Source organism: Sparus aurata, chromosome 19 (assembly GCF_900880675.1).
Source record: "Sparus aurata chromosome 19, fSpaAur1.1, whole genome shotgun sequence".
Taxonomy (NCBI): Eukaryota; Metazoa; Chordata; class Actinopteri; order Spariformes; family Sparidae; genus Sparus; species Sparus aurata.
In genome coordinates, this window is record NC_044205.1 from 9,456,993 (window position 1) to 9,484,001 (window position 27,009).

At 42.6% G+C, this 27,009-nt stretch overlaps 1 protein-coding gene across 1 annotated transcript in view; it reads right to left on the minus strand.

Moving 5' to 3' along the window:
* The window catches only part of LOC115570419 (partitioning defective 3 homolog), a 350,543-nt gene that overhangs the window by 254,339 nt on the left and 69,195 nt on the right, over positions 1-27,009 (minus strand). The window lies entirely within an intron of this gene.

The window sequence follows — 27,009 nt, forward strand, 5'->3', positions numbered from 1 at the left end:
ACATCAGGTGAATAAAGTTGCACTGAAATAATTTTTTAAGAATATAGAGGAAGGTACAGTACTCCTGTATACAGGTTTGTGCTCATTTTTCTTCTCTTTAAAGGTCCCATGGGAAAAATGGCAAAGGCGGCACTGCGCTCTGATCTCCAAAGGCTCCGCCCCATCTATATTATCGCTATGTGGGACTGGCGCCAGCGGTTTTGGCTTTGTTCAGGTTCCCAGCGATGCCCCCTTCGGCGTTTTCGGTGCACGTCACGACACTCATTAGCGCCAACAGTAAGACAAACCGCTGCTGGTACGTATCACGACCACCGACCAAGATCTGAAAAAGTGTCCTGGAAATATTACAGTAGGCCGCGCAGCACGACTCTTGGTGGAGAGCTTTGAAGGCAAGGTGCATTTTAACATGTGCGGCAAAGGTTGTAAGCTCAAAAGCATTCCATTCTGAACAGTAATGCAGCCGTTTTTCAAGAAAATTTACCACACAGAAACAACTTAGATGTGTGTGCATTAGTGCCATCCAGTGTTTATAAAGTGTCATACTACTAAGCAGTCACATGATTGTTACTCACAACAGACATGTGTCTTGAAGAGTCCTCATGACAAAACAAGTCAAATCTTGAACTGTAATGATTTAGCACAATATCACATATCACAAATTTGAAAGAGGTTCTATAGTCTGTGCAGCATACAACCAAACCCCCCTTTTTTACACAAGATGAAGAAGAGGAGGAAGAAGAATAATCTTTATTAATCATATGCAGTCACGAAATGTACGTGCATGAATGTAGTGAAACTGGTTCTCTGCATTGAACCCATTCCAAGGGGGACATAATTATGGGTGCCCACCCCTAGTGTTCCACTAAAGGGCATGCATTTCTTTAGGGATGGATAGAAATGCCACCCCAAACATGGAATAAACAATTTTGTAATAAGCCCATGGAGCAGAACGGACAAAAACAGGACCAATAACGCAACAAATACTGTAGTGAGGACGTTGGCCAGATAGGTGATAGTTTTGTTAAATATTTTGTTAAAAGACTTATGAACCACTGATGTCATGCATGCACAGTGTTATGTTATATCATGTTTTAGTAACCAACCAGCAGTCCACCAACAATAGCTAAATATGCCTTCAAACTTTTCACTTTGAAAACATTTATATGTAGGCTGTATCAATCATCAATCATTGAGATAATTTGTTTTTAGGCTAACCTCCTGTGGCAAACAGTGCAAACTGTCTGTCTGAAATCCACAACAAAAAAGTTGATTGTTTTCAGTGTAATCGAGGCATATTCTGTAAACCCCCAAAAGAGGAAGAAGTTTCACAAACACAATGAAGACATTTGAGTTTAGCGCAGGAATGAAGCTACTTTGGGTTGATTTGCATTTACACAAACAGAGCTATGTGGAAACGAGGCAACAGCAAGCACTGCAGAGGAGGGCTCCCTTTTCCAGTCTTGGATGTATTTAAGAGTACTGGATACCATGTTCAAAGATGGCGCCCCATTCATTCCTTTAAAAAGATACTCAGTGGGTAGATAAGCAGGCACATCTGAGACTCCCACTGGCCAAACTGTTGGACGTCTTGTTAGCCGCTAGCATGGTAAAATGGGAGAAAGAAATAAACCTTGTTCTGTACTCTAATAACTTCCAACAAGAAGGCAACACTAGACACTGAACTGGGCCAATCTTCCCATTTACATCTCTGAGCTGTAAATTATTTACTCCAACCAGAGGCCCATACATACAGTTTAACTATATGATGGACTAATGAGGGCTATTGATCGAATAATTGATTGCTTTATGCATGGCCTAAGTGACTGCCCACTGATCCATTTGGGCAGCTCATTACTTAATATGCATTATTCAGAGCTAACCACTAACCAGTGGAGACTGCAGTATCATCTCTGGAATGAATCTCAACAATAATATAATAGTAGAGTCAGGGCCACATCACAGCCTCAATGACTCACTGTCAGTGCAGTGAATAAACACAGCACTACAGGACGGGGAGCGCAGTACAACAACTATCAGGTCTGATTTGTCAGTAAATGACCCAAGGCCAGTAAAGTCTACCATTCATCCAACCTGCCATTAACCCTGTTTTGAAACCAACCTTGACTGTAGCTTCTCATATTCCTTAAACCATATTAATTTCTAAGTTGTTTCACCAAGTTGCTGTACCCTTTAGCCAGAGTATTTTGCCCTTTTAAGCCTAAAAATGTTGTCAGATCCAGCAACTTTGCCTTTTAAATGAGAGACTACAATATGTTTGGCTTACATCCTAGAGAGGCATCAAATAATGTGCTCTTTAAGTCTTTCCCACAGATTCAGAGGTGAACCACAACACAACCGTCTCCTCTTCTACTTGTCTGGTAACAAAACCCAAGAAAAACCTCTCTGGAGAGTGCTTCACAAGAAGTAAATTACTGAACGCCCACACACTGACTGTGACCTGTACTGGCTTTCTGGCTTGACTATGAGGGGCTTGGGTTGCAACACAGCTGGCCGGCCCGCAACTAAAACTTGGACTGTACCATTGTGCTCACTAAGCATCCTTCCTGTGAGTGATGGTTCAAGAAACACTGGCAATGAAATGCAAATATTCCTCTTTTACTGTAAATCTGTGATTACACCACACTACAATGTATGTCTGTTGTCCTACTGAATAACAAGCTAGGGGTTTGAATCAGTTGCCTGGCCTACTTTTCCCATCCTTTTTCTATTTTCTATTGTGCAGACATGCTTTCATTCCAGAGCAAACCATGTGCACTGACCATTTGACAGAGATGACAGGAGTGGGTTGCCCTCCTGCCTTCCTTTTCAATAATACAACACTTTTAGGTCTCTTTGAGATCTTTTTCCAAGGACCACAGAAAGACAGGATGAGAAGGGAGTAGGGTAGGAGGGCAAAAAGAAGTGAGAGAAAGAGAAAATATGACTGTGATGACATACCATGGAGAATAGAGGGGTCTCCAGAGGAAGCTGAAGCTGAAAGCCTCCAAATCGACTTCCTGTAAAAGCAACAGCAGTGGCGCGTACTGTGTATGGAATGGGTCAATAGGGGCTAACTAGTCAGGGTCGTCCTTGGGTCACCACACGGAGGGCAGTTCAACTTTCATTTCTTAGCTTGGCCTTCTTTTTCCATTATAGCTTACTTGACTTTAGCAGTGTCTGACACCATGACACTGTAGATGCTGGTTCCTTTTCAGTCTTACATTTCAATGTGCTAGTGCGAAGAAATAGCATAACAGGTGATGATATAAGAGCCAGCCTACGAAAATGTCCATGTACAGCGCAATGATACCACACAATATTGACAAGCCACCTTTTTAAGCAGATTAGGAAACAATGCAACTTAAAGGATTGGCCTTCAGACATTTAAAAATAAAACAAGGTTCACAGAAAAAAATGACTGCCTGTCCTCAGCCCCTGCAGCACTCATATTGCAGCACTGTTTTACTAGGACTAGGACAAAAGTGGACAAGAGGACACGCCAAAACACAAATATGCATGCAAAGTTGCAGTCATCCAGACTCTCAGATATAAGAGGGTGCTAATGCTCTGTATCTGTATCGAAGTTCTGTAACCCTATCAGTGCTTAAAGGAAAAAAGGCTGTGAGAAGTCAGTTAATACGTAGAATCTCTGTTTCTCTGCCTAAAGCTTCCTGGGGCTGACCATGTCCCCCCAGGTCTCCTGCATGTGAAGACAAACTCACACAACATTGCAGGGGTCATGGGAATGTGTTTGCTTGGCCTTTAGGAGATTCCACTGGAGCAGCGTTAAATGTCCCCATTCATTGGCTATTTACATTCTTTCTTCTGATTAAAGAGAAGCAGGATGTGATCCAGGTTTATAATCTATTTATAGTTCATATGTAGTCCATGTGCCCCATGTAAAGCTTTGGCCATTGGTAAAAGAATCGTTGTTCTTGTATTGCAAAATGGTACCAGTAGAATGGCAAATGGCAGCACAAGAGGTGCAGGCTCCTGCTACTCATGTCCCTTCCGTTGTCCCAGGTTCAGTGCTGGTTTCCTGCCAGTCCCTTAACATTTAAGCCGACAGACACAGAAACAGACACACAGGACACTCACAACAAGCACCTGGAACCATTCTCCAGTACCAACGTCAGTAATGAGCCAGGTTATCCACAGTCCTCCAGGGTCGGCTTGGACGCCAGGTCAGGGTTGTCGCTAATGGGGCTCTGTGAGTGCCAGGGTACCAGAGCTGTGAATCCCCCAGAGAGGCATCAGTCTGAAGGGCCCAGGACTCTAATTGGGGGAGCCCATGTACATAAATGACAGATTATGACCTATAAATGAGAATTTATGTGACCATTAGACGTGCCGGGTGATCCCAGCAGAGATGGAGAAGGCGCTCATTAGCTATGCATTCAGAATGTCTGGCTCTGCCTAATTAGCCTGATGATATGCAGGCTACAGACATTTCCTTGTTTTCCAACCTTTTAAGCATTTCAGGCTTGTTATTTTGATGCTCGCTCAGGCGCCATTAGAAGGTGATCCAAATTCTTTGTTTTGAAAAAAAATGCATTTTTGTGTGAAAAGAGCTTAAAACAAGGCATCAATTGCAGCTATGAATCCGTGCAAGGTGAGAAAACCGTTGCCAGTTATTGTTCTGTGATAGCAATCCAGCTTCAGCTGCTTTATGAGACAAACCTCCCTTGTCACCCTGAGAGTGGATGAAAGTAATATTTACTCAATATTAAAAAAGCTTTGATTTGATATATCCGTAGGGAAGGGACATGTCTAGAAAAACATCAAAATCAATGCGCTTGTCCGAAGGTCTTCAGTTGAACGGCAATATCTGGGAGATTGATCGGTGTGATTAGGGATTTGACGGCAGACTCAAATATTTGCACATGAAGTGGCAGTATAAGTGCTGTAATATTGAGTGGGGGTGGTGGTGGTGCTGGTGGTGGGAATGGGAGATGAAGACAGCCTGAAGAAAGAGGGTGATAAAGAAAGAGAGATCGGGAAGACGGTGTGATGGTGTAACCAAATAATGAATGGTTATCAGATTCCATATATACTTAATTATGTACTTTTGTGTTTACAAGCCGAATAAATTGTAGGATTTGATAAAATAATCAATACACACAGTACTATATGTGAATACATAAAATGTCTGTCTTTAATGAACTGCATACATGCAATGGCAAACTTGTTTCTGAGCAGTCATACCAATAAAGTTAATTGAGAGGTGTAGCCTGTGCTCACGGAGTCGTGCTAATGCAGGCCAACACAGGGAGATTCACAAACAGCACAGTGGCTGTGTGAGTGTTGCTTCGTGTGTGAGAGAGTGAGAAAGGCTCAGGGGAGTATGTTTGATAAACCACTTCATCTCTATTGCTTGTCCTCGTTTTGATCAGCTCACAGAAGGGGTTGTGGTGCTCTCCGAACAGAGCACTTCACACTTTACACAGTTTACAGGTGGGGACAGACAAAAAGTGCAGCAAACCGGGGCTTTGGAAAATCTGTGTTTCAGTCTCCTTTTGTACTTTGACCTTGTTTCCTTTGTAGCATGCTTCATCATAACTGATCAAAAGCATTAAACAAAGAAATGTGTTTTTGCACATGGAGAAAATGGCTCCAGATTTAAAAAATGATAAATAAAAACAAAGTGATACCGAGAGAGGATCATCTGAATGACATTCAGCAACTATTGGAAATAAAAAAAAAAATTCACATGTGGAAACGTATCCGAATTACACAAAGAGCAAGCAAACAAATACAACACCTCAATACGAGTATAGGAATAACAGTGTATGGGACGGACAAATAGACCAGGAAGCGATATGCGCGACGGGAGGAAACACTGCACACGAGAGGAGCTTAGTATGCCAGGTGTAAATGTAATCCAGCAAACTCAGATCTAGACAGGAGCAATGTAGCAGTTACAGTACCAGGTGCACAGGGAGTCTTTCGTCACTGTCTTTCTCTCTGCCTCCTCATGTTTCTCTTTTTCTTCAGCTAACAATGCCAGAGTGTTATTTCTCTTTGAGGAGGCTGCTTGAGTTCCCATCGGGCAGGAGAGCGGCGGGGTGGAGATGGAAGCGGTGACCGTGCAAGACTGCGACATTGGGCTGGGCGAGCCTATTAGCGCACTTCACAGCTGGTCCTCTCTCCCTCTCTTTCTCTCACAAAAACACACACACACACACACACACACACACACACACACACACACACACATACTATGGTCTTCAAGAGACCCATTGATGGCTGCTAGTTTGAAGGAGAAGAAGGAAAGAAAGATGGTGCTGGTCGTCCTCTGAGCTCCTATTAAAAGCGTCTTAAAAGCTGCCAGAGAGGCTGGATGAGGGGCAAGAGACGGCATCCATCAATTAGACGAAAATGAGATGGAGGAAGAGGGAGTGGAGAAAGACACAGTGTGTATGAGTGTGCGGTAGAAAAACAGCAAGTGAACCCAAGCAGTGTAACCCCACATTGGCCTATCCTGAATAGAGGGAGCCAAAAAATTAATACGATCCGTTGCTACTGTAGCTCTGAGCATCTCGCTTACAACAGGGGTTACAGAAATGGGTTACAGAGAGCTGCGAGAATACGTCGGGAGGTTTAATACCACAGTGACACTCAGTTTGTTTCATTACAACTGACAAGCAAAGAAGATGAAAGGAACAGAGGAAATACATGGATAAATAGAAAGAGAAAAAGAGCAGCAAAGGCAGCAGAGATTGTGCTACAGACCAAGGTGAAACAAAGACAAAGAGGCTTTTATCAGGCTGCATTAAGCTAAGCAAAAGTGGCTCCTACTTTTTGTTTTATTGCAGTCTCCAAGGTGCTGTTCTCATTTAGACAGAAAGTGATACAGCTTTCACCCTGCTGCCAGCTTCTTGAGGTGCCAACGACACTGAAATATTTTGAATACATTAAATTAGTCTTTTCTTCGTTCTTTTTACCGGTGTTATCGTACCTTTTGTTCCTTCCTGCATATCATTACAGCAATGACACCAGCAAGACTGTCATATTAGAATATAAGAAGAGCTTGAGCTTGTAAAACAAGATGTTTGACTGCTAGTAAGGTAATTAAGTCTACAGAAATGTCTCATAGTGTCATAAAAATCCTTCAATGTTTTTTTATTTCACTCACCCAAAGACTGCATCCCCATGGGTGTAAGTAGTTGCCTTGATTGTTTTATTGTTTTGAAATGAAGAACATTAAACTCATGGCCAGCAAGCTTTACTTGGTTCAAGAGATTACACTAATTTACTTAAAGAGTCCTGGTGATTTAAACTAGTCACCCCTTTTTAGGGATCACACAGTATACGAGTCTTCTAGATTCTTCAATTTCTTTTTGATTTTTTTTCTTATGTTGTGTGCATTGCTTTTACTTGGGCTGGACAAAGTACTACATAATGAAACATTGGTTGATTGATAAATGGACTTTTTTTTAATATATAATACAGTAAATTAAAATTATGATGAAGTGATTAATAACATCGTTGTAGAACATTTACTATGTGCAATCATCAGTGATGATTTTAAATACATGATTTGTAAGCATTTGCTGTCAGCTCATGACACGGCTTTGCAAGGACTGATGAAATTCAGTTGATACATACATCTGACCCAGCAGACTTGCTCAGCTGGAAACACTTCCATCAATCACCCTGACTGACATGAGTTGCTTACGTAAAGGGAGTGATTATGTGGATCAAGCTGTGTAGTGGGCAGTGGTGTCGATGACACTCGTCTGGTATTACTAGATTTCGAATCCTCTGAGTTCAGCAAGCTGCCTCAGACTGCTACGCCGCCGCTAATGTGGCCATTGACTGCTGGCCAACAGTAGAATCCCCAACAGCTTGTGTGAGGTCCACTTAGCATACAAAACTGATGTTGGAAAACAGCCTGTTATGCTAAATAGATAGAAAATGAGAAATTCCCAGTGAATGTGTCCTCTAGAAAATAACTAGACTGTTCAAACAAGCTGCCTGTGTGGCCTATTTTACTCCGACATTTAACTTAAATGTCTGACTAATAACAGTGTAGCATCAATAGATCACTGTTATCTTAATACATAGGTATTAGTGTGATTACTATCAACAGAGGAGACTGAGAAGACTGGCTTCTAAACTACACCACATCAGCTGTGAACCACCATGTCAAACAGGAGCTCCACAGTCCCTTAAAGGTGAAGGCAGGAAACGTCAGGTGATAGAGGTTGTCGTGGAAGAATGTTTTTTGACACGCTTTATAGTTTTTAGTAAAGAAGCCATGTCACGGAGGAAAAAGCAAATATATAAGTAATACTGTCAATTTCAAGGCTCTATCACGATACACAAAATATGTCTCCATTTTAATTATTTTTTTTGTCTCCTCAACAGCACTTTAAACATGCTTGGAGTGGATTACAGAAGCAAATATCACAATATACTTGACCAAATACTGTGATATCGATATTGCAACAATATTGTAGGGATGACTAATGGTGCTTGTACAAAATATTGGAACAATGTGGTTTCTGATAAATAGTCATCAGTAATGTGGAATTAATGACTAAGTGGGTAAAGACAAGTATTAGAACAAGCAGAACCGCACGTCAAGTTCTGGAAATGACATCACTTTATTACTGTAATACAGCCTTTAAAACTGGGAAGAGACAACACTTATGACGTATCATCATATCCAAAATCTAAGATTATATTCAATCTCATGTCACGATAATCATATAATATTAATATATTTCCTGGCCCTAATACAGACACATGGCACTTTGGCATGGCACAGAGCCATTGTTAATTATATTAGTAACAACAGTGCTCTTCCTCTATTGTGTCATTGCTTTATTGTAATTAAACCAATGCAACACACCTAACGTGGCAATGGTACAACACTGAAAATGTAGTAGTATCAGATGTAAGACAATAATGTGTATGTGTATCACTTTGTTATCGCCAGTATAGTAGCTTGAAATCAGACCTGCTCCAAAAATCACTGTCAAGTAAGCAGCTATTTACAGATTGTCTGTCTTCTGTCCTACATGTCTTCCATCAATCAAGCTACTTGGTGTTTAGAGACCTCGTGCCCCCCAACCCAAAGTAGGACAAGGCTACATACAGAGTGGTGCGACTATAGATCATACTGGATTCAAAGAGAATGTTCTGAAATACAGAAAATCAATTCTAAAAGTCCTGTATTAAAAGTGCCTGTGAGAGAAGTAAAGATCATTTAATTTGTTAGCCTATGTACTGTATTGTACAATATTAAAGTCTGATCATCCCACAGGTATCAACTAGGGGTGTGCCAAAATATCGATAATACGATATATCGCGATATTTCGTCTTGAGGTACGTTATCAATACACTGGTGCCAAATATCGATATTTAAAAATGTAAAAAAATAAAATCAAAAAAAAATGTTTTTTTTTTTTTGTTTTTTTTTTTGGGCCCACCACCACCACCCCTCTTCGGAGAACAGCTTTATCTTTATTCAAATATAGGTATACAACCAAATAAAATTTTAAAAAATGGTTTAAGTAGCTCTGAAACCCACACATATAGTTATTTAATGATAGTTGTAGTCAGTGTGTGTGTTAAGAAGAGACACTGTGCAATATACTCTTTGTTTACTTGGCTGTCATTCATGTGAAATTGATTGACAGTGTTTTGTAATTCCTGTGAAATGGATTCAGTGCAGTCAATAAATTCTGAATTTCTTCAGTGACACAGATATCGTGATGTATCGTGGATGAAATTCCTTGCAATATATCGATTATCGCAGAATCGCTGTATCGTGATATTATCGTTATCGTGGGCAAAATATCGTGATAGTATCGTATCGCGAGGTACCTGGTGATACCCAGCCCTAGTATCAACACATCAGGCAGCATGCAGTGTTAGATAATCAAATCATGTGAAATCTTTGATAGATGTTTATGTGTGTGTGTGTGTGTGTGTGTGTGTGTGTGTGTGTGTGTGTGTATGTGTGTGTGTTTCGGTGCTTCTTTGCCTTATGTATATTCATTGTGTATTGTGTATAGCGCACATCTGTATGCATACATATGTCTGTGTATTTGCTTATCACACATGATGCATGCGTGAATGCAATTATGCATAGCCTACACATGAATATCATACATATAGGTTTAAATATGTATTAATGTGTGTGCACTTGTGTCAACCTGAGCGACAACATCTCACTTGCTCTCTCTCTACATTGGGCCTACCTCGCTTGGCCATTGCGGGCACTCCTCTCGTCACCCCACTGGGACCTCCGTCTTCACGGAATCCTATTAGACAAGGCCTGCTTCCAACTGGATCTAGCCCTGACAGCCCATTCATCAACTACGCTGGTTCATGCCAAACACACACGAGTGCACGCAGGGCCCTTTATTGTGGAGTGGGACAGGCAAACATCCCATAATAATAAAACAGACTCCCACCAGGAGAAGGGGATGAAACAGCATCTCCACAGTGAGTGCCAGACAGGAGGGACAGGGAAGACAGAGAGGAAAAAAAGAAGAAAGCATTTGATCAATGGGGGGTTACAATATGGCGTGTGGTCTGCGTCGCTTGCCCTCTCTGTGTTCATAACCGACTGGACGACTCTTGGTGTAAACACAGTGATGAAAGACGCTTCTGAGAGTAAAGAGCATAAAACAACTTATCTGGTGGATCAGAGACAGACACACACATGGCAGGCAGCAGCAGCGAGGCACCGGGAAAGGAATACAACGAGAGAGCGGCAGCATAATATCAACACACAACCCATGTGAGGTCTGACTGTGGCACAGCAGAATAAAAATCAAGGACATGTGAAAATTGATTCAGCCAGTCACGGAGTGGTAAATAGAAATAAAAAAAAAACAACTCAAACAAAGCTAATCAAACTATCAAACAGATAAAAGGGGGAAAATATGTTTTACCCTGATGCAAGTCAGAAACAAGTCATTGTGATGTTACAAAGCTCTACACTTTATGAATGATGTGTTATTTCAGCATGTGTCGACCTAGAAAGTTTTAATGAGTTTATCCCCTGACGTATCCTGGGATGCACCTGTGTATGGACCGAGCCTAGACACAGTACACCAGAAATCAATTTTCAATCTTGACTCACTCTTGATCTTCAATATGTCATACAAGAAAGAGCAGAAAGAGCACTTTCAATAACATTCATCTCTCTCTCTTCTCTCTCTCTCTCTCTCTCTCTTCCTCTCTCTCATCATCATCATCATCATCATCATCATCATCATCTTCAGCAATACTATTGGCAGCAAAGCCATGAGAGGCTGATGGAGTGGTTGTCTTGGAAACAGTGACTGGCATTGGTTATTATGAAGGAAGAATGGGTGGCGGGTGGGGGTGGGGGGGAACAATGCAAAGATCTGCAGCAAGACAGGGGTGTGTTTTTGTGTGTGCATCTGTGTGTGTGTGTGTGTGTGTGTGTGTGTGTGTGTGTTGTTACAGGAGGTGACTACAGAGGTTCACCTGTAGATTAAGTTTCATTTTCTCACTACCTCCACAATCAATAATTCACATAAGACAAATGAATTCAAGCTAATACTGACCAACAGCTGGGGCTGTGGGCATGTATATGGCATTGCTTGATATACAACTCTTAGACACAAAGGCAGAGAAATACAAGGAAATGGATAAATAATGAGGGATTGTACTGTAAAAGACAGAGTGACAGACTGACAGCCATCCCCATCTCCCTCTGTTACCCCTTTCTCCCCATTATTTCTCTAGTCCTCTGCCTCCAGGGGGTTTGTAGCCCCGTGGAGATTGTTGTTGACCTCCTTCTCTCCATCCTGCCTCCTTCTATCCGCTCTTTCCTCTAGCCTACCCCATGAGGAGAGGAGAGAATAGGAGAGGAGAGGAGAGAATAGGAGAGGAGAGGAGAGGAGAGGGGTAAAAAAAAACGCATTGTGTTGTAATGGTGAATACAGATGAGATCTTGTGTAAGAGCTGTTGAATGTGAGAGAAAAGCAAGTGAGAAAGATAGCAAGATATATCGCGTACAGTGGTGAGGACGGCGGAGGAAAAGACGAGACATGTATCAAACAATTCCCTAAAAAAACAAAAACAAATGCGTGGCTGGTGAACGGGGAAGCGTAAAATGGTCCTAGCAGTGACATCTCAAAAATACAATTGTGACAGACAGAAATAGGGCTGATGGGTGAGGAGCGGATGGAAGGAAATGAAAAAAAGCGCTGTATTTGAACATTGTAAAACCTTCTCTTTTTCATGGCTGATTCTAGCTGTTTTACAACATTTCATTTCAGTGTGACATGTCATGCCTTAACATAAACACACCTTTTTAACCGGGCCATCGGCACTTTCTGTTTGACTGTAGGGTGAGAAGTGAATGAACTGAATATACTAAAATATCCTTTAGTTTTCAAGACCAAAACAACTCAATAAGATGGGAGAAAAATACATTTAATAACCTAACCCTAACCCTACCCGCCGAAACATAATTTTATCACAATTTATTAGGTTACAGGGATGGTGCTGTTTTATCCCATGCTCTAAGACTTGAATTTGAACTTGGTTTTAAAAGCGGCCACAGCGCTCCTCAGTAGTAACTTACTGTGCATTTCTGCAGATGTAGAGCTGGTAGTAAACATCGAAAAAAAAAGAAAAAGAAAAACTTGAAAAAAATACATAGCAAATTGGAAATTATGTTAATATCAGTGTGTCTTGAGGCATCTGCGGGGTGTTTGCATGAGGGCAAGCTGCACGATAGATAAGGTTCCAGAAAAGAGGGTTTTCCTCGGCTCTCCAAACCCCTCAAGACACACTGAGGGATGACAGGGGGAGGAGGAGAAGGAGGAGGGAGAGAGCCGACATAAAAACGTTGTTGTTGTGGTGTGTGTTTACTTTCATCTGCCTTCCTTAGTCAGCCAATAAATAAAGTTTCATTTGTTCTCTGCAGTCACAATGGTGAGAGTGAGACTCCCAGCATGCCAAATAAAGTTAGCTGATGATGTGCAGCCCTTTCTAGGGATATAAACACAACAGTTCAACAGACAGACAGACAATAAAAAGTGAGCTAATAAAAAACATATTCCGCCTGCTGGACAATTCGATTTGCAATGAATTTGGTCCCATTTGACCCTCGCAAATCCTTTTTGCAGTGCTCTGCATGGGATCATGATGCCTGCACGCCAACATGCACACACACACATACACACACACACACACACACACACACACACACACAACATGGCCCTTATGACAGCTGGATAATGACATTTGATAGGGCTGTAGTAGCTCATCTCCAAACCCACTGTAATCCATGACATGTACAACCACTGTGAAATGGGATGAATGGGGCACTGTGGTGTTCTGTATCTTTCAGGGTAACTGGGTTTGGTATTTATAATGGAAGGACTGGAACAGAAAGCTGACCTGGTCCTCCCCTGGGTCTTTCTGACAGCCCTCTCCAAACAGAGGGGTTTTTTTTTTGAATCCATCACACCATTGTTTTAGCAGTGTTCGACAAAATGACACAAAATCATGTGCATGTCCGGATTCAATCTGCAATCACATGAGCAATCAGTGGAGAGTGGCGTTAAAGCCCTGCGGGGAGCAATCTGGGCCATTTCCAAGCAGCATCTCCCACAGCCATGTAGAAAAAAAAAAGCTTTCCGCAGAGGAGCTGAGCTCATTTTGAACACATAATTGTCCTCCTCTTTCCCTACAGCCTCATTACAGTACAATCTGATTACAGGGTGGAAAACAAAGGAAGAGGATGAAAATACCATCCACCATGGCTGAGGTGGATGCAGTTCTCTTTGTGTATCTGTCAACTTCAAGCCTGACCGTCCCCTCCCTGCTTAGTGCGGCTTTGACTTTAAGCAAGACGGGAAAAGTACAACTCTATAAAAACACAGTTTGTGTTCATTCCAGGTGAAATTGCATGTCACATCCGTTTGGGTTTCACAACGTAAAAGCATAAATTCTCATCCCTGGTGTCAGAGCCGTTGTAGCTGGAGCAGAGAAGTGGTAGGAACCTCAAAGGGCCTAACGCTGCTGTGACTGAAGTCAGCCCATTTTCTGTGTATGACAGAAGCAGAATGAGACTGTTTCGGCTGAGTTACCGCACCAACGATCGGGTCCCCTGCTCCCAATGAGCAGATTTCATTGGCCTCTATTACTGGGTCAGGCTGCGTGTGGCGGTGGCTGTGTGTGTTTGACTAGGCAATAAGCCCAGTGTCACTGTCACTTTCATCAGCAGAAACTCTCTCACTCTCACTCTGTCTCTTTTCTTTTTCTTTGTCTCTCTACCTCTCAAGGGCAGCCTTGGAAAAACCACTGAGCAGTCCAGGAGAGAGGAGGAATCGGACTGTACCAAGAGGAGAACGGCACAGAGGCAAAACAAAGTTTATATGCTTCTCGATTTCAAAACTGGATTTCTCCAAACAAAACACTTAAAGCTTGAACCATTTTATTATGACAATTTTTAAACAAAAAACTATGTACAGATGATGACATTTCAGAAACAATTAATTTCACTGCACTTCCCTACAGCTGCAGCATGCCAAAGGTGTAGGCACAAATTAGAAATATGCGAAGGTTTTGATAAAAATGGAAGATATTTTAGAGGCAATAATTTCAGACACCAGACCAAAACCAACTCTGCAATACAATAAAGCCAAAACAATCCATATCACACAGCTGAGTAGTGGTCTGACACCAGGGGAAATAGGCAATGTACACAAATGACAAACACAGAGTTCATTCATAAATTGTAGCTCAAAAGCTCAAAAAGCTACAAATAATTTAATCAAAAAATGGTTCAATCATTTTATCCTTAATATCTTAAAAATATCTTCCTCAACCTATTGTGAGCCGTTAACCCCACAACTTGTGTAACAAATTCATGTCACAAATGTGTGTCACCTTGGCCCAGTTGTGAAGTGGTACTGAAGATGGCTTGTAACCAGCTGACTCATAAACAATAGGAACTCCACAGTCCACCTCTGGTGTAGGATGCTGCTGAAGCCTCTGTGCTGCTGCTGAAATAACGTCTACTTCTTAAGGAGACTTCATGTAAGTCTCGTTAAGCAACAGCTCGGAGTCTGGAATGTATTTCTTATGATGTCTAACTCTAGCTCTGTCTGAGCTGTGTGAGAGTGAAGTAAGTGGTCGTACTAATGAGCCAAGGTTAAGAGTTCATATGTTATACTGCAGTGCCTCTATGCTTTTATGTGATTTTCACAGCGAGTGAAAAAGAAAGTCATGTGCAGTAGGTGCATGTATGTGTGCCCATGCTGCTGTGTGTACTAAACCTATATGCACTTGAATAAATGCATGTTTGTGAGCAGACTGATCTGGAGACTTTGCACACTAGAGGTGTGGAAATGTCTTGATCATAAGATGCATCATGATGCAGATGTGGAAGAATCGAATCGTTGCATCTACTTGTGATTTGAAGGTATGTGTACACATACCTACAAAATACATGCTGTCCAGAGTCCCAAGAGGGCTAAAATCACCAACATTTGACCTTACTCCTCTCACCTTTTTTACACAGTCACAGCCATTGTTTAGCACTTACTGTACAAAACTACAGAGTGCAGCCTTAACGTTTGGTTTTGGGTGTCACCAGAGTGCCATCAGCAATAACAATGCACCCAGGCACACTGTCAGTCTAATAAACCCCGTTATTGCTTCCCTGCTCTCTAAATATGACAAGCAACGCCGAGAAGCTCAACCTTTTCATCGTGCAAAATGTGCCACTTAAATAAACGAGCTGCAGTAATATTTCAAGTGCTTTTCTTATTCCGTCCCATCCCCTCTGATCATCAGTCCTTGTCCAGCTCCATTAGAGCTGTTTCATATCTCAGAATAACAATATCTCAGTCAATGTGCGGCTCACGGCATGGCTGCCGTAGAGCTAATCAATCTGCGGCTCGTCTCTCCATAGGTGGACTGATCGGCTGGCATTATTCTCCAGTCAATTACCTCCAGTGAGAGAGGCAGAAGGAAGAATGACAAAGGACGCTGATGAATGCCAGTCAGAGCTCAATTTAGCCAGCCGGGGCGCCCTCCCTGAGCTGGCAGTAAGACAATTGGGTCGTCTAATAGGTATTTATATGAGCTCCCCTCCAGCGACCAGCTATCTGTTATGGAGAGAGGTTACTGCTGGAATAGACTGTTTACCTATAATGTGGTACTTTGCATAAGGACATAGTGGAAGGCCACAGTTTGTATGATGGATGCTCGTGAGTGCATGTGTGTTTATGCCCATGTGAATGCATCTGTGTTACTAATCATCTTAAAACGATGTGCTCATCTGCTGCCTTTAAGCAACATCAAGAGTCTATAGTAGCAATCAAATGGCGATCAATAGCCGTGGCTCGAATCTGACCTGCCTTTGAACTCTCAGTATACACAAGTAGGTAGTAATAGTCAAACAGCTGGGGAAGGTATTTAACACATCATTATACTTGGTGTGCGTGTGCAAGCAGCCAAAAATGGAAGTTGGCACGGCCAATGTGAGGTTTTCAGGAATGACGGACCGCAGACGTGCTCCACTGTCCTACAGGATGATGAGAAAAACACTACAGCACTTACTCCAGACGAAAACAGAAGCAAGAAGCAGCGAGAGTATGATCATAGGAAACAGAGGATGACTTATATCATCATCACAGGCCAAAACAACTGATTCAAGTGGACAATGGAAGATGGACTGAAGAGAGAGAAAAGTTTGAAGAAAGGAAAGGAAAAGAAAGGAAAGGAAAAGCTTAGAGCAAGCAAGTTTGGCTTCTGGAAAGTACAGATTGGTGTATTGGATTTCAAATTGCTGTGCTGTTTGGTCATGTTTTCCCAATATATCATTTACAGCTTTGTTTGTTTCATTGCAGTTGGGTTAGACCTAGTAAAGTGAGGGCTGGTCTGGACCACCGTTGGGTTAGTTAATAGAATTAACCTCATGATACTCAACCCTGGACGACAGAGAAAAGGGGTTTCGTGTTTGTTAAGTGTGCTTATAAAATGCTGGGGTGCTTTTCCTAATGTACTGAGGAAATGGCTAAGAGTATTCATGCAGTAGTTGGCGTTTTTGTCCAAACTGTGGTAGATTAAAAAAAACGAAAGGTTCCACAACTGTTCTGAATCATTTCAGGGCCTTGCTTTTCATCGCATGAAAAGCATTTTTGACTTTCTTTTTGCTTTCATTCACACCCAGGCCTTACAGCTTGAGCATTGTATTTACGTGGTCAACAACTCAAGCTCGTAGTCCTTGGTAGCGCGTCTGATTTCAGATCAGAATGTTGCGCGTTCAAATCATGTCAGGGTCAAAGCTTTTCACAGTCAGTGCAGACCTGTGTTCAAAAGCTCTGCAATGAAAGAGCAGAGACTGTCCAAAAATGTTCCTGCATTTGCTTTTACGAACGGCCGTTTCCTATTGAAACACTGAGTAAAAAGCGAATGTTTCCCTTAAGAAATCTGAGCATCCGTTTTGACATTTTACGCTCATCGCTCTCGGTAAAATAATACAACAATACCATACCTCAGTGAAATAATTTCCTATGAAACAACATACGTCTGCATATTTTCCTCGACTGTCTCTCCTCTTGTTTTTGGTCTGTGACACAAGGCTCTTTGTGTGTCTTAACCTGCTAATCATTTTCACAGTCAGCCCTACCTGGCACTAAGGTGTCTACTGTCCTATAATCCTCATAACAGATGGTCAGGACCGTCCAGAGCAGCCCAACTCCATCAGACAAATTACTGCTTTAGGCAAATGTTCTACACAGAGGCGGGTTATTCAGTTACAACACCTAACCTCTGAAATCCTTTTAGTATGCACGTGGCTTCCTCTGAACATTTCTAAGGAGGCTTTGAGAGGCAGCTTTCACGGCCCTAAGCTAGGCTCACATTGCATGCAGTTAATTGGGCCTGACGAGATGTATGTGCCTTCGGAACCGCTTCTTTCTTCCCTTCTCTTTCTCTGCTTCAACTGGGCAGCTACTTGTATTTTTCATCTCTTTCTTTTCCCATGAAGCAAGGAGTTGTCCTCTTCCTTTATCCCCTGCTAGTCTCACATTTCCTATCCTCCACTCCAGCGCCCACCTCTTAAGAAGGCCCTTCCATGGCCCCGACCCTGGGGCGATCACGTCCAGCATGTTAACCATTTGACCCCCCGACCCACTTAAGCACTTCCTGTGGTCCACTATGAGGAAATTTGGTTAGAACATGTGTAAGCAAATAAGAGGACGTTAGCTGTGTGTTTTGTCTTCTCTATGTCTATGTGTGTGTGTTAATGTGTGTGTGTCTGGCAGTAAAAAAAAAATAAAATGACTGAGTGTGGATAGAGCTCATTCACACACCTGGGCCCCATTCGGCGCTGCCCTGCCAAACACCCGTGACGTGCCCTGAACACAGCGGTATCATGGGAAGTCTAAATTAAGCATAGGGCTGTGACATGGCCAGGGCACACTGTCGAACGCCTGATGTGTTCGGAGGAGCGAGAGAGGGAGACAGACAGACGAGGTTAGTGTGCTCGGAAAACATAATACAACTAAATTGAAGCGGGAGCTGAATGAATAAAAATATCACAGCGCTGTAATTAAACTTACTTAAATAATTAAACCGCTGCAACACTGGTGTTTGATTGACTTGAGCAGGAAACACCCACACTGCTTTCAGCTATTAAAAGAAGCTCTGTGTGAGGCCATTATAGAACCATAACACAATGCAAAAACATCTTGAAATGTGTAATATGCCCAATGCCCAAATGTGTTATTCTAACATGTTGCACTCTGGAAATTAATTCAATAAATTACAGGAAACTAATGAGAGAGTAAGAAAAGCATATTTCATGACACGTCCAAATAGTTCTCAGTCGGTGGAATAACAGGAGAGGTGGGGGGGGGGGGGAGCCGTTCCCAGAACTGAGAACTCCCTGGATCTGGAACATGGGGCGTTGATATTTTCTTAAGTAGGCCTTGGGGATGGCTTTGGAAAGCATGCTTGATGTAGGATTTTATTTGGCTTGGAATAAAAGCCCTCCCCAGTGTGCACCTCCTCCTATGGGCTGGTTAACCCTGCCTGACACTCACATACACTTACACATGCACACACACACACAAAATGTTAAGTAGGTTATGATTCATTTTCTTTGTCATCGTTTGCCCATAAAACAAAGTCAATTGGACCGAATGGGGGGCTTTCCTCCATTCTTTTTTTAGGCTGCACACTAAATCATTCATGGCTATTAAACAGTACATGTGTGTGTTTAAACGCGCGCACAGATGTAGCCACTGCGCTGTCAGTGCTCTCGCATAATGTCATTCAAACTATAGCCTGACATTTCCACTGTATTGTCCCTTTTTAAATGGACCTGTAAATAACCAGGAGCACAATGAGCGGACGGCGGCCGCACGGTTAATGAATTCAATTAGTCAACGTCGGGCCGATTAAGAGGTCTGAAAAGAAGCATTGTCACATCGTAGATAGGAAAGGAGTGTGTCTGTGTGTGTGTGTGAGAGAGAGAGAGAGAGGGAGAGAGAGAGGAGGAGAGAGATTATAATCAATGGCTCTATCAGTCAGCCAGGCCAGGCCTCGCACTCTGGACCTCCTGCTCCATTCATCACCAGGGACCAACGGATGGCTGACCAGGGAAAATATGTGTGTGTGTGTGTGTTTCATTTTGTAGGTGTGTATTTGTCTCTGGTGCTGTGTGTCTGCATGTGTGCAGGAGGCTGTATGTGTTTGCATACCAGAGGCTCATTATAACTCTTTGCAACAACACACAGCACAGCTCAAAGCTGGTAACACTGCCTCTTATCTCAACGGCAGGCCGACTGCTTTGAAACTGTCAAAGGCCTCGCAGATGCTTTGTCAATTAAGAGTAACCTTTATTCTGAAGGATTCGCATCCCACAAAAGCTTCTTGTCTGCTTTTACACTATGTACAACAATAGGAATTGGGGGCGCGGTACTTGTAGCTGTCAGATGCCGAGTTCAAACAGTGCGAGTATTATTTTTTTTCACAGGGGGCCCGCCTGGGAATCGACCTTTTCACTGAGATGTCTGAGTAAATAAACAAAGAAAAGCAAACAAAAAAAAAGAACGGCAAGCCAAACTCGTAGTATTCACATGGCGATTGCTTGATGAGACGGCGCCAAAAAAGCGCGCAAACAATAGAGCTCGTCAGCAGCCCACTACAGCCAACGGAGCCTCTTCACGAGGGGACGTTAAAAACTAAATGTGTTTGGGGAAGCGGTGCTGAGCATGCAGGCTCAATTATTGCCTGTAAGGAATTACCTTTGCTGAGACAACTTGAAATAACTTTTACACACGAGGTGGGAGAAAGAGAGAGAGGCCGGTACAAGCTGAGTTTGAAGATTAATGCCGAGGAAAGTTTGCGTGAATATATCAGTGTGTCTTGTAAGAATTAAAAAAAAGTATTCTAATACCTTGCTAGTGTAAGAGAAGCAGTCTGTTGTAGGTTCAGAGCTAACATGGTTTTGGTTATTGAAGACATAATCAATTTAGGGTGGATGTGAAGCTGTCATGAGGGTGTCTACATGTTCATCACCTGATAGAAAACATAACCACACACCACCACCACAACTGTCACTGTTTATTTCAATTTAGATAATATCCTGTTAAACCACGTTCCAACGCAGAATGGAAATTTACGAAGATGAACACGCAGCATGTGGAGTTGTAATGGACCTGGACTCGCCATGAATCAACCTCCCGATCCTCTCCCAACCTCCCAATCAAACCTCCCTCCTTTTCGTTTTGTAGATTTGTAAAAAGTCACCTTGGTGGGAGTCTACATTTTATAAGGCTGAAACGGAATATTATTTTCATTGTAAAACAACCTGCCAACTATTTGGTAAATGAATTGGTCGATCATTTGCAATCTATAAAATGTAACAAAATAGTCAAAAATGTCTCTCACAATTTCCTAAGAGGTGGTCCTGCTTGCTCATGATCAATGAACGTCCTGTTTGCTGCTATGTGTAGTGATGATCGCTGCGCACTCATGTAGTGACACGAAGAGGAGAGACAGGATTGCCAACTGCAAAACTGACAGGGAGTTATCGTGAACGACGACAATGCTCACAGCAGTTTTAACATTTGAGTCCCTGAAATCATAGTATTTGCCCAGAGTGGCACCTTAGTCCTGCGTCGGATGTGTGCCTGATGCCCGTTCTAATAAACTTGCATTGGGTCTCATCACTTGTCACGTCAAAAATAGATTTTTATTTTTATTTATTTTTTTATTTTTTTACCTAAATCTTACCTACTGGTTATTGGTAAGTAGTTTTAATTTCTAAACCTAACCAACTATTGCCCAAATATTGGAAATATTCTTGTAAATATGTGATACCAATACATTCTCGAAGTATAATGTTAAAAAGCATGCAACAGAATTAAAGTCTTCTACTTTGTCCAATCAGCCAGCAAATCACTTACGTTTCTGCATTATTGAGTAGTTTTATGCTCTAGCATCTCATTGAGTAGTTTTCTACTATATCACACGAGGGGAGTCCCTTTTAGAATCAGTTATTTTTTGGTAATAGCAAAATATTACTATTATCAAAATAGTTGCTGATTAACTTTCTGTTGATCAGTTATTCAGGTAATCATATCAGCTCTCAGATTGTTATCTGTCAGTTTAGTTGTGTGAGGTACGTGTAAATGGTATGCATTTTTGTGTTTATTGGCAGAAAAAGTTAAATTCAGCAGGTGTTTGCTGGTGGCTTTTTCCAGCGGCTATATACATTTGTATGAACCTGCAACGCTAATGAATTCATATCCAAGGTTTCTATTTTGAGCATTTTCTTGCACAAGGTGCAGCAGACTTCAAATTTGTAATTTTCAACTAGCTGGGTTTGATCTGGTTGATTAGTGGTTACTAGTACGGCAAGCCGCGGTGTAAGGGGTTTTATTTATTCTTTTGGGGTTTTCTTTTTTTGTAAAATGCTGAGGCCTTCATAATGGCAAACTACTGACTACAAATCTAAAATAGATGTGTGCTAGATTACACGGGCTGTTACTGTGTTCTTGAGGGAGCCTGTCCCTCACAGCATCCATTCAGTGTTTCCTGAGAAGATGTTTTTGCTTTCATCTGCTGTCCATCCGTCCTCCTGACAGATGCTTCAGGTTGCGCCGAGCCTGGAAACTATAGTCAGAGATTCCCCTATTGATGGGTCAGCTTGCACAGGAAAGATGAATCAATCCTCTGTCAGTGGACACATACAGCAGACAGGAAGTGTGCACTTGGTCCGGCCTGAGGGCCCCACCGATGCCACACTATATTTATCTTGGCTTTCACTTTCACCCCCACCGTACACATGCATACACACGCACAGGCTTGAGCACGCATACACACACACAGGCATGCTCGGGCCCGGCCCAATCCCTGATTGCATCTGACTTGTCATCGTCAGTGGCCAGCTCGGCTCCTCTGGGGCCCCAGCTGCTCTGATGGAGCAAAGCAGGCAGGCCTCCCTGTGTATAACCCGTCCCCCACAACCACTATTCACCCCTTCTCAGGACAAATTTAATTTGGAGGTGCAGAGGACTGATAAAACCAGGAGACAGCATAAGGGGCAGGGAGGGAGGGAGGTAATTTGATACCTCCTCCTGCCCCCTGTCACCTCCGAGACACACACACACACACACACACCACACACACACACACACACACACACACATCTCCTCCTCTCCTTTTCCTGCACCCTGCAACCCCACCCCCTCCACTCCCTGCATCCCCAGACAAAGACATCCATTTTTTTTCCTTTTACCCATTTTTTTCTCTTATCAGATGGATGGCAGAAGAAAAGAGATGAGGATGAGCAACACCATGCTTCTGATCTCAGATACATTACCTGTGGAACTCTTTATGTGTTGAATGATAACATGCCATATATAGTGGCCATTTAGTCATAAAGGACATCCCTAAAGCAAATCTGAAATTTATAAAAAGTGCTACGTCAGTGTATGCGTGTGTTTCAGTGGTGAAAAATGATTTAATATTTCATTCATACAGTTTTATCTTTAGATAGTGAGTGGGGCTGTAAAAATGTGTCAATACATCCATTACTCAACTCGCATAAAATGATATATTATGACAAAATATTTGATATTCATCAAATAAAAAATATAAATCATGTGCTGGTTCCTGGGATGACATTTTGTTTTATGTCATTGTGCATTTGGGGTTCGGACTGCTGATACGGAAAAACAAACATTTTAAAGACATCACATTGAGCTCTTAGAGACATTATCGGTTGAATAATACATTTAAAACATTATGACAGATTGATGAAACTAATCATCGGTTGGATACTTACAAATAATGTGAATGCAAGAAGGAGGGAAACTGTGGCACATGATGACAGTTAATCCCTTAAAGCAGCATTGCAGGCAACTAAACAGCTGCTTGCTCAAGCTTAAAACTTAAGTGAAGAGGAAACCGAGCATAAACGGTGGTCCTGGTGGCTCCAACTGGGGCCACTGCTGCAGTCTATCTGAGCTTCCTTTATTGAATTAGCCAGAGAATAGAGTGAGCAGTGGGGAGCTGGAGGTTTTCACAGGTCAGTGCACCCCTCCAGCCCTGCAGCCATGAGGCCTCTGAGCCACCTGCAGCGGGGAGACAAGAGCTGAACCCCAACCTGAGACTCACTCTGCGTGTGTGTGTGTGCATGTGTGTGTGTGTGTGTGTTTGTTAGAGAGGGAGAGCGAGAGAAAGAGAAAGAGAAGGAGAAAAAGGGCTTGCAAACTAGACGACAGATGGATTTTCATGAAAAGGGGGGGGGCATGCTAACCAGACACTCCAGGATCTGCACACGTTCTACTTTCTGCACACACAGGAAGAAACACAGATGTAAATACAGAAGGTCAGGCAGGTGAATATACGTGTGTGTGTGTGTGTGTGTGTGTGTGCGCAGGGTATGTCACTACCTTCTTCATAAGGACAGGTGAGAGCTGCAATTATCACCGGGTACTCTTGCGCACACACAAAGCTCAGGCCACTCAAGACATGCTCCACACACACACACACACAGTCCCCAGTCACTCTGTGCAACCATCATGAAAAGTGCCTTTTCTCCCCGAACACCAGTCAGATCACGTTACCATGCCAGCCCTCCCGGTGAACCGACCCCGGCTGGTGAACGGGTACCAACACCCCCAGCCCCACACTCCCCATCGCCCAACTCATCTATTATTGAAAGTGACATAATTGCAGGGGGGGCATCATCCACCAATATCAAGACTCCCAATATAAAAGGCCTTTAAATAATTCAGGACAGAGGTGCCCACCATACGCTGGCAAGCGGGGGACTTCTCGTATGATGAGATCATGGTCCCTCAGACGCAGGAGGGTGTGGGGGCATGTCTGTGTGTTTATATATGTGTGTGTGTGTGTGTGTGTGCGTGTATGTTTGTCCATAAATGTGTGTTCATAACCATGTGTCAAGTGTCAACTGGAGTTGTGTACATGAAGGAGCATAACCCAGCTCATTATGGGATGTGTCGCCAGGGGAAGTGACAAAGCCGCGACCTCCTGTATTCCTCACAGCCGACGCCTAAAACCACCTTCATTAATCAAGTGGGTGTGTGCATTCGTTTAAAAAAAAAAAAAAAAAAAACAGTGCGTGAGGGGGGTGATACTCATTTGTATTCAAGTAAACTTCAGGGATCAGCATATACTGTGATTACGGGTTAGGCAAATTGCTAAGCATGATTGATTGTGTCTCATTGTTGGGATAATGTGTGATCTGTGACCGATTGATTGTGTCTCGCTACACTGAATGGCTCATTTGAATATTAACAACCTACTACTTGTGTTGCTATGAAATGTCACCAAATTGTTCCTAATTTTCCAATGCAAATGATACGCAAGACGTAATCTGAGCCTCATCAGCATCACTGCGTTTGGATCAGCATCACTGAGAGCGAGATGACACCCAAATGTATAAATCTCAAGTATATAGCAGTCTTAAAACCCCAACCATTGACCAAAACAGCCATTCCATTGGGATAAACAATTATTCTGTTCTTGGAACACTCCCCTACTGATGCTGGGTTTAAAATAATGTAAATAAATCTATTTGTTGATGAATGCCCAAACAAAATGCTAAACGGAGAGGAAAAGTCAAGTGTGACATTTAGGGAACAAAGCTTTCACTTTCTGCATTTTATGGTCTGACATTTAATACAAGGGTTCATATTGTTATAATTGCATTGTTTCTGAATTCTCAATGATTGTCCATATTTCCACAACGTTAAATGGGACCACTTTATCACTATCACCACGCAAAAGCACTTGAATGTCACATGAAATGATATTAACAACTGGCGTAATCACAAAGTGAGTGCTTGAACACAGCCCATTCTTATTCTATCAACAATTGTAAGCTTACTTGTGTGTTGTTTGCAGTGTTTGTGAGAGCAATGATGAATACACAGTGCAACAGTCTATTTTTGTCCGGAGCAGTGAAGACATACGCATCCAACGGCTCGAGTCTGCGCGGTATCAGCGTTGATTGACATATCAGGGCTCACTTTACGCCATTCAAAGGAAGATGTTTGCTGCCGTTCATTCCTGTAGTGTATAAAAAAAAACATTTTCCACGGCAAGACAATCCATCACAACAACTATCACGCCTCCGTTTGGGGTTTTTTGTCTGTTATCTCAGAGTTCTGAATTGCGTATTCTCATATCATTGTGCATGTTACATTAGACTCTGCTTACTGATGATCACTTGACAGGACAAGATGGATTGTTTCCTCATATACTTACTTATCATATCGATTCCAGGGTTTTCCCTGTTATTATGAGGCTTGGGTGCAGCACCGAAGCTGTCAGCGCGGAGAGCATCAAAACACACCAAATGACAGATCTAATGGTTGCAGTTAGTATCCCTGGACTTGTTGAGCAAGTTTTGTCATTAGGTTTGATCATAACGTCTAAAATGATGTGTAATTGTGTTTCGTTTCGTTTCATTTTCTTCCGCTTTATCCATGCGGGTTGCGGGTGATGTTAACGCTTTTATACCACCTTTTTCAAGGTGGAGCGGGGGTATTGGGGCCAAATCCAGTGACTCTATGGGCGAAGGCCAGGGTACTCCCTGGATGAGTCGCCAGCTCATCGCAGGACCCTTACTGATGGCAGTGGCTGCCATTAAGGTGCCAACTGCACATCAGGACCAGGACCACATTTGAACCAGCGACCTTCCGGTCACTAGTCCTCAGCTCTACCCACTGAGCTACAGCCGCCCTTGTGTGTAATTGTGTATTTCTTTTAATTGATCCCCCGAGCTCTCAATAAAGTGCAGTATTTGTACCTAAGCCTTCCACAAACCTTGAAAGAACCAGGACACCTGTCCATTTCTAAGCATTTACACTACCTGAATCATCACTTAAAGTTGCTTTGCGAAACCATATGCAGACAGAAATAAATAGGCTATAACTGTAGTCTCTGGAGTGCTCATAACATATCTCAGGGTTAAAAGGGTGGGAAGCTGAGCTGTATGTTTGTACTGTGGTAGAAAGCCGAAGTAGTGATAGTGATGGTCTCACGGCCAAAAGTTTACAGGTTCGATCCCAACAATGACCTTTGGTGGTTCACATGAGGCCTCATAGTTGTGCTCAGACACATCAGAAGTCGTGACCCTGTCAAAATGCCCCTGATAATAAAACAATACAACAAATGAGGGTGAATCCTTGCCTTTCTCACATGTGGTATAGATGACAACAACATTTGAACACATTAACATAAAAAACATGGACTTATATGTAAAGTCAGCTCCATGACCAAACAGCCAAACTTGAGCGGGCTCCTACAGGGCCCATCAGGGGAAATCAGCCTCCCTTAGCTAATAAACAGTAATGACCTGCTTCCCGACACGTCTCGGAGCCTCCCTTCGTGTCGGCGTGGTGATGAGGACAAAACAGCGGAGCCAGCAGAAAGAAGCTGCGCCTGGGGTGGCCCGGTAATTACTGTTAATTGGTTTAACATGGGGATGGGTGGAAAGAAGGATGAGAG